General features: G+C 45.3%; 1 protein-coding gene across 2 annotated transcripts in view; it reads left to right on the forward strand.

The window, feature by feature from the left end:
• The window catches only part of LOC148526938 (uncharacterized), a 109,291-nt gene that overhangs the window by 54,025 nt on the left and 43,178 nt on the right, over positions 1 to 12,088 (forward strand). The window lies entirely within an intron of this gene.

The raw sequence follows: 12,088 nt of genomic DNA on the forward strand, positions 1-12,088 counted from the left end.
TCCGTGGGATTGGAACATTCGCCAAAAGCATCACCAGCAGTTTTATTGATATATATGCATATATATACTTTCACGCACTCAAAAGTTCGGGACACTTATCCTGTGCACAGTTGTATACCAAATCAAGGTATAAATAGTGGGGGGATACCTACCACTAGTGCTAGTGAGCTATTCTTATGGGAGTGTCAATGTTGGGGTACTTTCAATTACATCAGTAACATTCCCAGCAATATTGCGTAGTTATTTATGGTATGCTAATATTTTTGTGACCGTGTTGAACAGATGTGGTTATCTACTCTTGAAATGTTTTGAGAATGCCATGCTAAAGAAAAGGAATGTTATATTATTGAGTGTTGTTGCTAATTTATCCTTGCTAGTAAAGAGATACTGTTGTTCTTGGACGGTAATATATCCATTGGAATTGTGAAAGAGTCTGCTTGCTTCTCCGACAGCAAGAGAAACGAGCCAGACTGCGTAGACAACCTCAGATCACAGGTAAATAATTTGCAACAATTAATTGTAGGAGTTCCATGTATACTACTGACTGGTATCTATCCAGCCACTTGTGTAGCGCATTTAAATTTTTCATCCCCGTTATAAAGATGCGTGTCCACATGTGAGGCTTGGCCATGAGATTGGCCAGACCACACACGGGGCTTGGCCATGAATTTGGCCAGACTTGAACCTAGGTAACGTGACCTAGTCCAACACTAAACACAAAACTCTGAAATGAGCAGGTGAAAATCACATATCAAAATAGAGCAGTTATAAACTTTTGAAAACGCATATAACCTTCAGCCTCTAAAAGCAATATTAGTGTAAATTTACAATGCATAATGTGCTAGCAGAAATCCTTGTGTGCTTCTTGTCAAACGTCTCAGAAGAGGAGAAACTGGTAACTCTACCAACTCAGGAGGTGGGTGGTCCGCTGCCGGCTCTTCATCCTGCATGGAACACCATGGAGTAGGGACTACTGCCCAACACGCATGTATCAGCATGTCTAAGGGATTATTTGGGAGTCCCATTGATGTCGGGCTATCTCCCTCTTGACTTTAAACAAAAGTTCTTTGTGTATCTTCCATGTCAGTACTGGAGTGAAGACATCATTTGAGTTGGTCCCATTGAATCAATTGCGGACATCTGCTGTACTCTCTTGTGATGCGGTACACCACTACCTCAGACCACAATTCCTCAGTGATGATGGACGGCCTAGATTCCCATTTCGAGTCCAATTTACTATGCAGTCAATTATTTCTCGAGTACTCTACTTCCTACTGGTAGCAGATCCGCATGACCATCACTGTTGTAGTTCTTTTTTTGAAGTTCTCTCACCAGATCCATGCATTGATCGACAATCGCTTTCACTTTTAGATGAGATTGATGTTCGCGCACCCAGGACGTCTCCAGATGCAATGAGTGTGGGTCGTCTTCAGGGACGCCAAATTGAAGGTCAGCCGGGAGTCTTCCTGGGCGTCCAAATAGTAAGTAGTATGGGGAATAGCCTGTTGACCCATGACATATGTTTATTGTATATGAAAATTAGCTCCGTGAGTAGGATAGGCCAGTCAAGTCTCTGCGATGGTGGCACAACCCTCAACATAATGATAAGGGTTTTGTTCATATGTTCACACACCCCATTCCCTTGCGGGTGAAAAGTAGTTGTTCGTAGGTTTTTTTACAGCCGTACAAGTCACACAATTCTTTAAATATTTGAGACTCGAAAGATGGTCCTTGATCAGTAAGTACATTGAGCGGATACCCATAAGGATGGATGAAGGCCTGCCAGAATAGATCTGCTGTAGTCTTAGCTGACAGATCCTGGACTGGTAAGACCACTGCAATTTTAGTATAGTGGTCTATGATGGTGAGGGCATAGTTGTCTTTGGTGCTGTTAGTCTCCAATTTCACGTGGTCGATTGATACGATCTCCAGCGGCTGTTGACTTATGATGGGATGAAGTGGTGCCTTCTGTCCTGATCTTGCAGGTTGTCATACCGCACAACATCAGCAGGACCTACACCAATTCTCCACATCTTGGTTAAGTTTGTGCCAGTAAAACCTCTTCCTCAGGTTGGTGTCTGATTCTGTCCACCAAAGTGACCGGAGTGATCATGGTATGCCTGCAATATAGCGTCAACCCTTGTCCTTAGCCAATTCCCATCATGCGACTAAATTAGTCTTTCAGTCGACTTAGGTGAGGACATGTAAGCTGCCACCAGACCCACTTCTCTGTAGTTACATCCCCTTGTAACTCCATCGCAGTCAAAGTCGTGCCATGTTGCTTGAGGGGTCTTAGGCAGATGTTGAAATTGGGTATCTCTGCTTGCTCCCAGTGGTCAACTTCTTCTGCCTCACTGTCTTGTGCAGGCAATTGAGAAAGAACATCCACATTAACATTGCTGCGACCACTTCTGTACTTTACCCGTAACTGGAAATTGGCTAAGCATGATGCCCACCTCTGTTCCAGGGCTCCCAGCCAGGTGATGGCCTGGTGAGCGAGGGGATTACAATCTGTGAATGCCACAAATGGGGCTGCAGTGAGGTAATCTTTGAATTTTTCAGTCACAGCCCACACAAGGGCCAGGAATTCGAGTTTAAATGTGCTATAGTTGGTGTTTTTTTCTGTTGGCTGTAAGCACCAGCTGGCATAAGCAATGACACGTTCTTGTCCGTATTGAACCTGGGCGAGAACTACTCCTAAACCCGTTTTCTGGCATTGGTGTACAGGTGGAAGGGCCAACTATGATCTGGATAGTGCCAGTAAGAGCTCTTCCGTTTTTGGTGAGCGTCTGTCCATTCAATGGGCAACTTCTTACTGTATTCATCTTTGGATATAACGTAGATGAGCTCCATCAGTGGGTTAGCTATTTTAGTGAAATCCTGGATCAATCTGCGGTAATACCCAGCAAATCCCAGGAACCGGCGTACGTCCTTCACTGTCTTTGGGATGGGTCATTTCCGCACCGACTTGATCTTCTCAGGGTCGGGTGCCACGCCACTGGCACTTACAATGTGGCCAAGGTATTGAACCCGAGGCTTCAGAAGGTTACACTTGGAAGGTTTGAGCTTGAGTCCGTACTTCGCAAATTGCTGGAACACTTCTTGCAAGTGTTGGATGATATCTTTTCAGAACACTGCCTTGACCATCTCCAAGTAGAGGAGGATGATTTAAAAATGTCAGTGCCCTAGGCAATGCTCCATAACCCTCTGGAATGTTGCAGGTACATTATACAGGCCAAAGGTTATGCAGATGAACTCGTATAGTCCCATTGGTGTGGTGAACATTGTCTTTTCTCTATCAGCTTCAGCCATCAGTATTTGGCAATAGCCGCTTGTCAAATCCAGGGTCACAAAATACTTAGCGGACTTGAGGGTGGTAAGGGACTCCTCAATACAGGGTAAGTGATATGCATCCCAATGCGTGATGTTTAACTTTCTGTAGTTTTATGCAAAAAACCAGTAGCTCATCCTTCTTCTGAACCAACACCATCGGCGCTGCCCACGGGCTATGGATGACCCCGCTCATCTTCATATCCTCCAGTATTTGCCTAACTGGTTGATATAATGCTGGAGCCAATGGAAAATGTTTCTCCTTGATAGGCGCATTCCCCATCAGGATTTGGTGTTGTATGTCCTTGACTGATCCCAATTCAGCTGGGCTTTTACTAAAGGATTCCTCATTCTCCCTTGCTACTTGCAGGATCCCTTGCTTACGTTCCCCTGGGGTTTCATCATCCCCTATTTGGATCTTGTTCCACTCTCCAAGTCACTGGTTGCTACCGTGGTATGTTGTTCCACCCGTGAGGTCGGGTGCATTATATCCTGGAATGTAGTCCACAATAGTTTTGGCTAATGGTTGTTTCCGATAGAGCTTTACAGAGTGGTTATGGTGGTTCAGGAACCTTACTGGCACTCTTCCATTTTCAATGCCCACTAACGCACTCTCCACTACCTTATCATGTCTAGCAGAGAACAGGCATGACTCAATTAGGGATTCATATTTCTGGTCATCAGGCCACAATGGACTTTACCCCACAGTATCATTTAAGAATTTGGCTGCAATTTTTCAGGTTTCCCACCAGTTAATCGTACTTTCCCAATTTCTCCAGTGTTCTGTGTAAATCTTTGGTGTCCTTGCAGTATCTTGATCATCTTCTGGAAGACTCATTGGATCTGCAAAGCAACTTTCTCCAATTACCTCCTCAAGGTTGCCACCAATTCCTCAGGGCATCTTTGTAGTATATTCATCTAACAGGGTCTTCCCAATCTGTACGTCTGCTTGCCAATAGCCAACACTTGAGATCTCTAGGACATTGCTGGCAATAAGTTGGAGCCAGGTGGGTGGTGGTGATAACGGGGCATCCCCGCACTGTTGTCGGAGGTTGGAGAGTTGTATTGTGGTGATTTGCAATCCCATGTCTAGCACAGCAATTGCAATTGATGGTGACTGGAATTGTCGGACATTGTCCAATGTACAGGGCCCACCATTTTTCCGGATCTGGGTCTAATCCATTTGTCTCCACCCCCTGAGGTTCTGCCCCCATCCTCAGGGTACTGGAGTATAAATGTTTGGCATAATTGCAGTTTCTCGCCACGTGGCCTACTCCCTGGCAGTCTACAAATTGGATGTCCCTGCCCATCGAATTGATCCTAGGGTCGCCTTCCAGACCCCCTGGATGGATTCCACCACTCCCTGGCTGATCTTCCCTGCTCCGGTTTCACTCATAGTAGGTGCTTGGTCACTCGACTTATTCCATATTTCTCGTTGCAGTTCTGCCATCCCTGTGGTCAGATCCTCCATTTGTAGTGGTTCTATAGACAGTCTGACTGTTGTACCGCTATATCTTTACTTTTGGTCAGTCTTTCAGGACTGGAGGACATAACCCCCTGTGAGCGCAAATGCTCATGGTTCCCCTCCGACTTATGAGCATCCCTTCTATACATCGGAAGACACGGGGCTCTGAATTAGTATGGCAACGTGATTGGATTGATCTGTGCCATTGGGGCGGGTGGTTGTCCTACTCCGCTGTTTTCCCCATTAGGCGCCCCTCCTACTGCGGGCTGTTCTTGCGACATCCTCTCTGTGATCAACTCTTCTCTTACTTACACCTCCGAATCCTGTTTGGTTTGGCATCCAAAATTTTAAATGTGCTACACAAGTTGCTGGATAGGCACCGGTCAGTAGTATACGTGAATATCCTACAATGAATTTTGCAAATTCTTTACCTGTGGTTTGAGGTTGTCTACACAGTCTCGTACATTTCTCTTGCTGTCGGAGAAGTAAGTAGGGTTGATCTGGCACAAGAACTAAGCAGACTCTTTTTCACAATTCCACTGGATTTCTTACCGTCTACGAAGAATACAATGCTATCTCTTTACTAGCAAGGATAAATTAGCAACAACACTCAATAATATAACATTACTTTTCTTTAGCATGGCATTCTCAAAACATTTCAAGAGTACATAATAGGGGTGAGCGGGTTCGGATTTCTGAAATTCGAACCCCCCCCCCGAGCTCCCCCGATCCGAGGCCAATCTGAGTCAGGCTCGACTTTTCCCACCTGACTCTGATCTGAAATCGAGGCAAAACGTCATCATACCTCCTTTCCGGGTCTCACGGGTTTTGGATTCTATATAAGGTACCCGCGTCTGTGCCATTTTCTCACTCTGTGGACAGTGAAGAGGAAGGGTGGGAGTTAGGGCTGGCTGGGCTGTGTAGTGTGCAGTGCAGTGTAGTGTAGTGTTGTGCTGTGCTGCTGTTGTCCATAGGGGCTGTGTCCACTCCTCCAAAGTCCATAGGGGCTGGCTGGGCTGTGTTGTGCAGTCAGTTGTCCATAGGGGCTGTGTCCACTCCAAAGTCCCGTGCAGTGTCCCAGTCATAAAGGGGTGCTGTAGTGTTGTCCAGGGGGTGCTCTGTCCATCAGGGGTGCTCCCCCCAAGTGCAAAAAAATATATTTTTTTTCTGTGTTCGTGAATTGTGTGCGCAGTAGCCGCACGTGCATCAACAAAGTAGCGCCAAGCGTGTGCCAGTGTCATAAGTAAAGGGCCAGCTGGCTAGACCGTTAAATGGTGCTGTAACCCCCAAAGTGCACTCCAAACAAAATAAAAAATAATTTTCTGTGTTTGTGAATTGTGTGCACTGTGGCTGCACGTGCATCAACAAAGGAGCAGCGCCAAATGTGCGCCTGTGTCCCATAAGTCTGTTAAAGGATGATGTAACCCCCAAAGTGAACTCCACAAAAAATAAACAATTCTTTTTTTTTTCTGTGTTTGTGTGCGAAATGTATGCGCAGTAGCTGCACGTGCATCAACACAGCAGCAGCGCCAAGCGTGCGCCTGTCTCATAAGTCAAGGGCCGGTTTGGACATCTGGTCCAGACTGAAGGACGTGCCAACAATTTCTGACATGTCTACTGACACTGCATATGATACTGTCACCACTGACAGAATGGCGGAGGAATTATTATCTGTGTTTGTGAATTGTGTGCACTGTGGCTGCACGTGCATCAACAAAGGAGCAGCGCCAAGCGTGCGTCTGTGTCATAAGTAAAGGGCCGGCTGGCTTGTCCGTTAAAGGGTGCTGTAACCCCCAAAGTGCACTCCAAAAAAAAAAATCTTTTTTTTTCCTGTCTTTGTGAATTGTGTGGGCTGTAGCCACACCTGCATCCTCAAAGCAGCAGCGACAAGCATGCGTCTGTCTGTTAAAGGATTACATCGGTGACCACATCCAAGGGATGTCAGACTGTCCGTACCTGTACTGGCAGGGAAAAGTGGCAATTTGGAGGCCCCTGTACAAACTGGCTCTATTTTACCTGAGTTGCCCCCCCTCCAGTGTGTACTCCAAAAGAGTGTTTAGTGCAGCCGGGAACCTTGTCAGCGAATGGCGTAGGAGGTTGCTTCCACAAAATGTGGAGAAGATGATGAATGAATTATCAACTCTTCCAGGGAGACCAGCCTCCAGAACGTGGATTCCAGCGGGGACGAATTAATACTCTGTGAGGATGAGGATGTACACAACACTGAAGAGGGTGAGGAATCGGTGAATGAGGAGGATGAGGATGACATCTTGCCTCCATAGAGCCAGTTTGTGCAGGGACAGATTAATTGCCAGCTTGTTTTGTGGGGGCCCAAACGAACCAATCATTTCAGCCACAGTCATGTGGCAGACCCTGGCGCTGAAATTATTGGTTTGTTAAAGTGTGCATGTCCTGTTTATACAACATAAGGGTGGATGGGAGGGTCCAAGGACAATTCCATCTTGCACCACTTTTTTTTCTTTGCATTATGTACTGTTTGGGGCCTAGTTTTTCAAACTGCCATCCTGTCTGCCACTGCAGTGTCACTCCTAGATGGGCCACGTGTTTGTGCCGCCCACTCGTGTCGCTTAGCATAGTCATCCAGCTACCTCGGTGCAACCTTTTGGACATAAAAACACTATTGTGAGGTGTTCAGAATAGACTGGAAATGAGTGGAAATTAAGGTTTTTGAGGTTAATAATAGCATAGGAGCAGAAAAACCCACAAATGCTGTGATTTAAGCTGTGTATTTTTAAAAAAAAAAATACAGATCCAAAACACAAAACCCAGAACCCAGAACCCAAAACACGGAAGGTGGTTTTGGCAAAACCAATCCAGATCCAAAACACGAAGAAAGATCCAGATCCAAAACCAAAACAACACTGTCACAAAATATTAGCATACCATAAATAACTACACAATATTGCTGGGAATGTTATCGATGTCACTGAAAGTACCCCAACATTAACCTCTCCGATAAGAATGGCTCAGTAGCACTAGTGGTAGGTACCTCCACACTTTACCAAATTATACCTTGACTCATATATTCCGCTTAGATACCTATCGAAGTGTCCCAAACTTGTGTGTGTGTGTGTGTGTGTGTGTGTGTGTGTGTATATGTATATATATATATATATATATATGTATATATATATATGTATATATATATATATATATATATATATATATATATATATAATGTATGTGTGTGTGTGATATATGTTGGGTATGGTTCGGCACTCAATATTCTTCCAATTGTAAAATACCTGGGTGCTCGCACAAAGCATAATACAAAAATCCAAGGTGTGCTGTCACAAGGCAGGACAGACCACAGCGCATCACTCCAGGGTTTCAAATATAGCAAAGTTTATTCAACGTTTCAAGGCCCTGCCGGCCCCGTTGTCAGGAAAACAAACACACTTATACATACAACGGACATTTACCTATATACCCCACCCGATCAGAGAAGAAGTGAAGTGCTGCTCCACAGTCGCGTTGGCGTGTCCGGAGGGCGCGGGTTGCCCGGTGATGACGTCACCCGTCTCACCTCTGGCGGTTGTCAAGACAACCTAAGATGCTACTGTGGCTGGGTGCTGACATTAGTTACAGCAGCACCCAGGGTCCACGATCGCGTGACCAAAGGGCACGGGTTCTCCTGGGGAAGACATGCCCCGACTCACCTCCGGAGGTTGGTATACCAACCTAAGATGTTCCTGCGGCTGTGGAGAGTCTATAGAAAAAAGTAAACAGAAATAAAATAGAGAGACTCCCGGAAATCCCATATACAATCACCATGTGCACATGAAAAGGTCATAGAGTTAGTATGTTGCAGAAAAAAACCTACTAAAGTGAGAGAGAAATAATAGAAATATACTTAAATACATAACTTTCATGTGATACATAACAATGAAGCACATAGAGAGCAAGTTTGAAAAAAACAAATAATAACTCCACAAACACAATCATAACCAATAGTACCTAAAAACTAAATAAAATGCACATATGAATAAAACTGCTGTTGATGCTTTTGGCAAATGTTCCAATCCCGCTAGGCAGAGTGTAAGGCACAGTAACCTGTCTTTTAGCAAGTAATCACATCTCAATAATGCATCAGCAGATGAAATGTGTAAGTGCAAACTGTCTGCAAATACATCCACTGAAGTTAGCAGTTCTTTTTAAGTACAGTGGCCCACTTCCTGTCTGTCACCACTAAATGGTGCTAGATCTCCATTAATATATGCTTTAGGCGAGATGTAGATTTTACTCAAGTCCATTTCTTCATTCACTGTCTTCTGTAGATGCACACTTTCATAGGGTACTCAAGTGGCCAGGTCAACATGCCATTTACTTGTGTTTAACTGGACAAGGGACACTGTGGAGGGGTTGAAGTATATTATGAGTGAAATTCACACGTGGCGGGGGGATGTCCTATTTTCACTATGCTATATTTACTAGGCAGCCTGGGTAATGTAAGGAAACTGCTCACAAGGCAGGTATCATATTGATATGTCAGTCTATGTAGCCTGCAATCCTCTATCTCAGTAGGGAGATATCCTGAAGGTTATGTGCATCATAAGTGCTAGGTGAACTCTTACTTGGCACCAGTCTTCTGACTAGACAGGCTGCAGCGTTCCTCAGCATCCTCTCATCTCAGGGTGTCAGCTCCAGACCAAGTGTGGATCTCCCATACCTCACATGGCACCCCCACAGTCTCCTCTCGCCCGCAGCTCTCTGCTTTACATTTGCACTCTAGAACAGGGCACAGAAGTCGCAGCTCAAGCCAGGCACAGACATGCACTCTGACTGTGGCAGGACTCGGACCGGTTCACTGCACGGATGCTCAAACTCTCTCTTCTCTCTCCTGCCACGCTGCACTCCTCTCTCCTCACACGCCATCTCCTTCCGCATGGCCCACACGTACATCTGCCCTTCTCCTGTCACTCATCCCGGCAATCCAATGTGCGGGGCCATGATTAACATAATAGGTGGGGTAAGTTAGGGAGCCGGGTCCTCCGCACATACATCTAGGCAGAGCCGTAACTAGACTTTTTGGTGCTCTGTGCCAGAAAGAGCATTGGTGCCTCCCTCATTTTTCAAAGGGACATAATGCACCCAAAAAAGGGCCATGGCTTCATGGGGAAGGGCCAGGGAAGAGATAGGAGAGGCCAGGAGATACTGGGGAGTAAGAAATAAGAGGAAGCTACAAGCAAGAATGATAATAAACAGAAATTTGACAGGCCCAAACAGCGCCTCCTGACCTGTGGTACCCTGTGCGATGGCACCGGTCGCACTACCCTAGCTACGGCCCTGCATCTTGGGATGGGCAGAACGATTCACTGCACTGAGTTGAGCCACATGGCTCAACTCCGAGAAGTGCCTTGGGACACTGCTCTTTAGAGCTGTAGGAAGCAGAAGTGCCAACGATTGAGTGAGTCGCTGAAAGCTCCACCCCCCACAGCCGAGTACTACAGCTCAAGGTTCTGCACTGACTCTCCTGAGTCAGTGCACTCCCCAGAGCCCTGGCAGTAGTAGCACAACTCAAGGCTTAATTTATTAACGAGTTTATCACTCAAAACTAGTGATAAATTTCACTTTTTATGATAAATGGTGCTCCAGCCAATCAGCTCCCAACTGTCATCTGTTAGAAAAATGACAGTTTGGAGCTGATTGGCTGGAGCACCATTTTTCATAAAAAGTTAAATTTATCACAAGTTTTGAGTGATAAACTCATTTATAAATGAGGCTGTCAGTGAGTTGCTGACAGCTCTGCCCCTCGCAGCCCAGCACAAGCTTCTGCACTGACTCTTTTGAGTCAGTGCACTCCCCCGAGCCCTGGCAGTAGCTGCATGACTCAGAGTGAGTCGTTGATGGCTCCACCCCCTACCCTCTGATCTGACTCAGTGCAGAAGTATGATCAGGTAGGATCAGCAGTGGTGGGGGGGCAGAGCTGCCACTCACTCTAGCTCCCACTGACAGAGAGGCTAGAGAGGTGGGTGTCTCGACACACCAAACGCTGATTATCATTCTAACATCTGAATGATTCGAGTCAGTGTGTTGAGACACTCACTCACTAGCCATCTCTACATACATCACCACTCCTGCATTCCCCATATAGATATATGTATAGTTCACCAGGTGCCTGTCCCAGGAAGCATCGGGTTCCACACATCTGTACTACAAGCTTGTTCATGAGCTGTTACAGCTATTACTACTATTACTGCTGACATATTTTTGTCAATCTGATATTACCATTGGCTTCTATTACTGAGTACTATTAGTGATCACTGGTCCCTGGATGCAGGTTAGTGGTCTCTCTCTCTCTCTTTTTTTTTTCCTATTGCAGTGATCAGGTTGTGGACTATTTAGACCACACAGATCATCACAGGGCCCAGCTTTGCTCTGCCTGTCAGAGCAGAGCAGAAGTCTGGGAACTGGGGTGAAAGCCCCAATAATGCAATCTGAAGGTGGTGTTATTATCACGGAGCCTCCCTGGTATTATTTCACAATATATTTTTAGTAAATCTTATCAGATTACATTTCCCATTTACAAGTATGGGAAATGCGATCTGCTTACTAAAAAAAATGTGAATTGAAGGGACTGGAGTAGTTTTTCACGAAAAGTACTCCAATTGCCCTTTTAACCACTTAACTGACGTGGTCATATGGGATGCGAACGCAGCCAGCTGTGCTTCAGTTGTGCAACCGCGCCACTCTGCAGTGTTTTTGTAGAGAAAATTTGTTGCACACGTGTGGAGAACAGATCTCTTCTGACTCCCCGGATTCTCCTGCAGACCCCTCAATTTCTGACCGGTTTTGCTAGAAAAATCGTCGGTTAAGTGGTTAACAAATTTGCAATATTAAGATGATATGAATACACCTGTTTTCACATTATTTTAATGAAAATGTTAATAAATATCCCCCTAGCACTGTAGAGAGGACCCAGCAAACAAGAATTTAATTACGATTTAGAAGGAGAGGACTGTGCTGGGATAATAGGGTAGAGTTAAGACCGTAGGGTCTGAGTTGAGATTGGGATTAGTAACTGATGGTACACAGAGGGTTTAGTATCAGATGGGTGTAAGATACTGTAGCTAATATCATTATTACTTCTAATTATGTTTTATTAAATATTTATAAAGGAATGTTGGAAATGATGTGTGTGCAGGTGTTGATTTTGCAGAGTTATGTAGGCACACACCAGCAGAAGACTCATATTTTTAACAACCCAGTTACTTAACCAGTGGTATTGATTTATTGATGGATAGCAGGTTCAGTCATGCTCACTGTTACATG

Source organism: Taudactylus pleione, unplaced genomic scaffold, assembly GCF_031769625.1.
Source record: "Taudactylus pleione unplaced genomic scaffold, aTauple2 ptg000093l, whole genome shotgun sequence".
Classification (NCBI taxonomy): domain Eukaryota; kingdom Metazoa; phylum Chordata; class Amphibia; order Anura; family Myobatrachidae; genus Taudactylus; species Taudactylus pleione.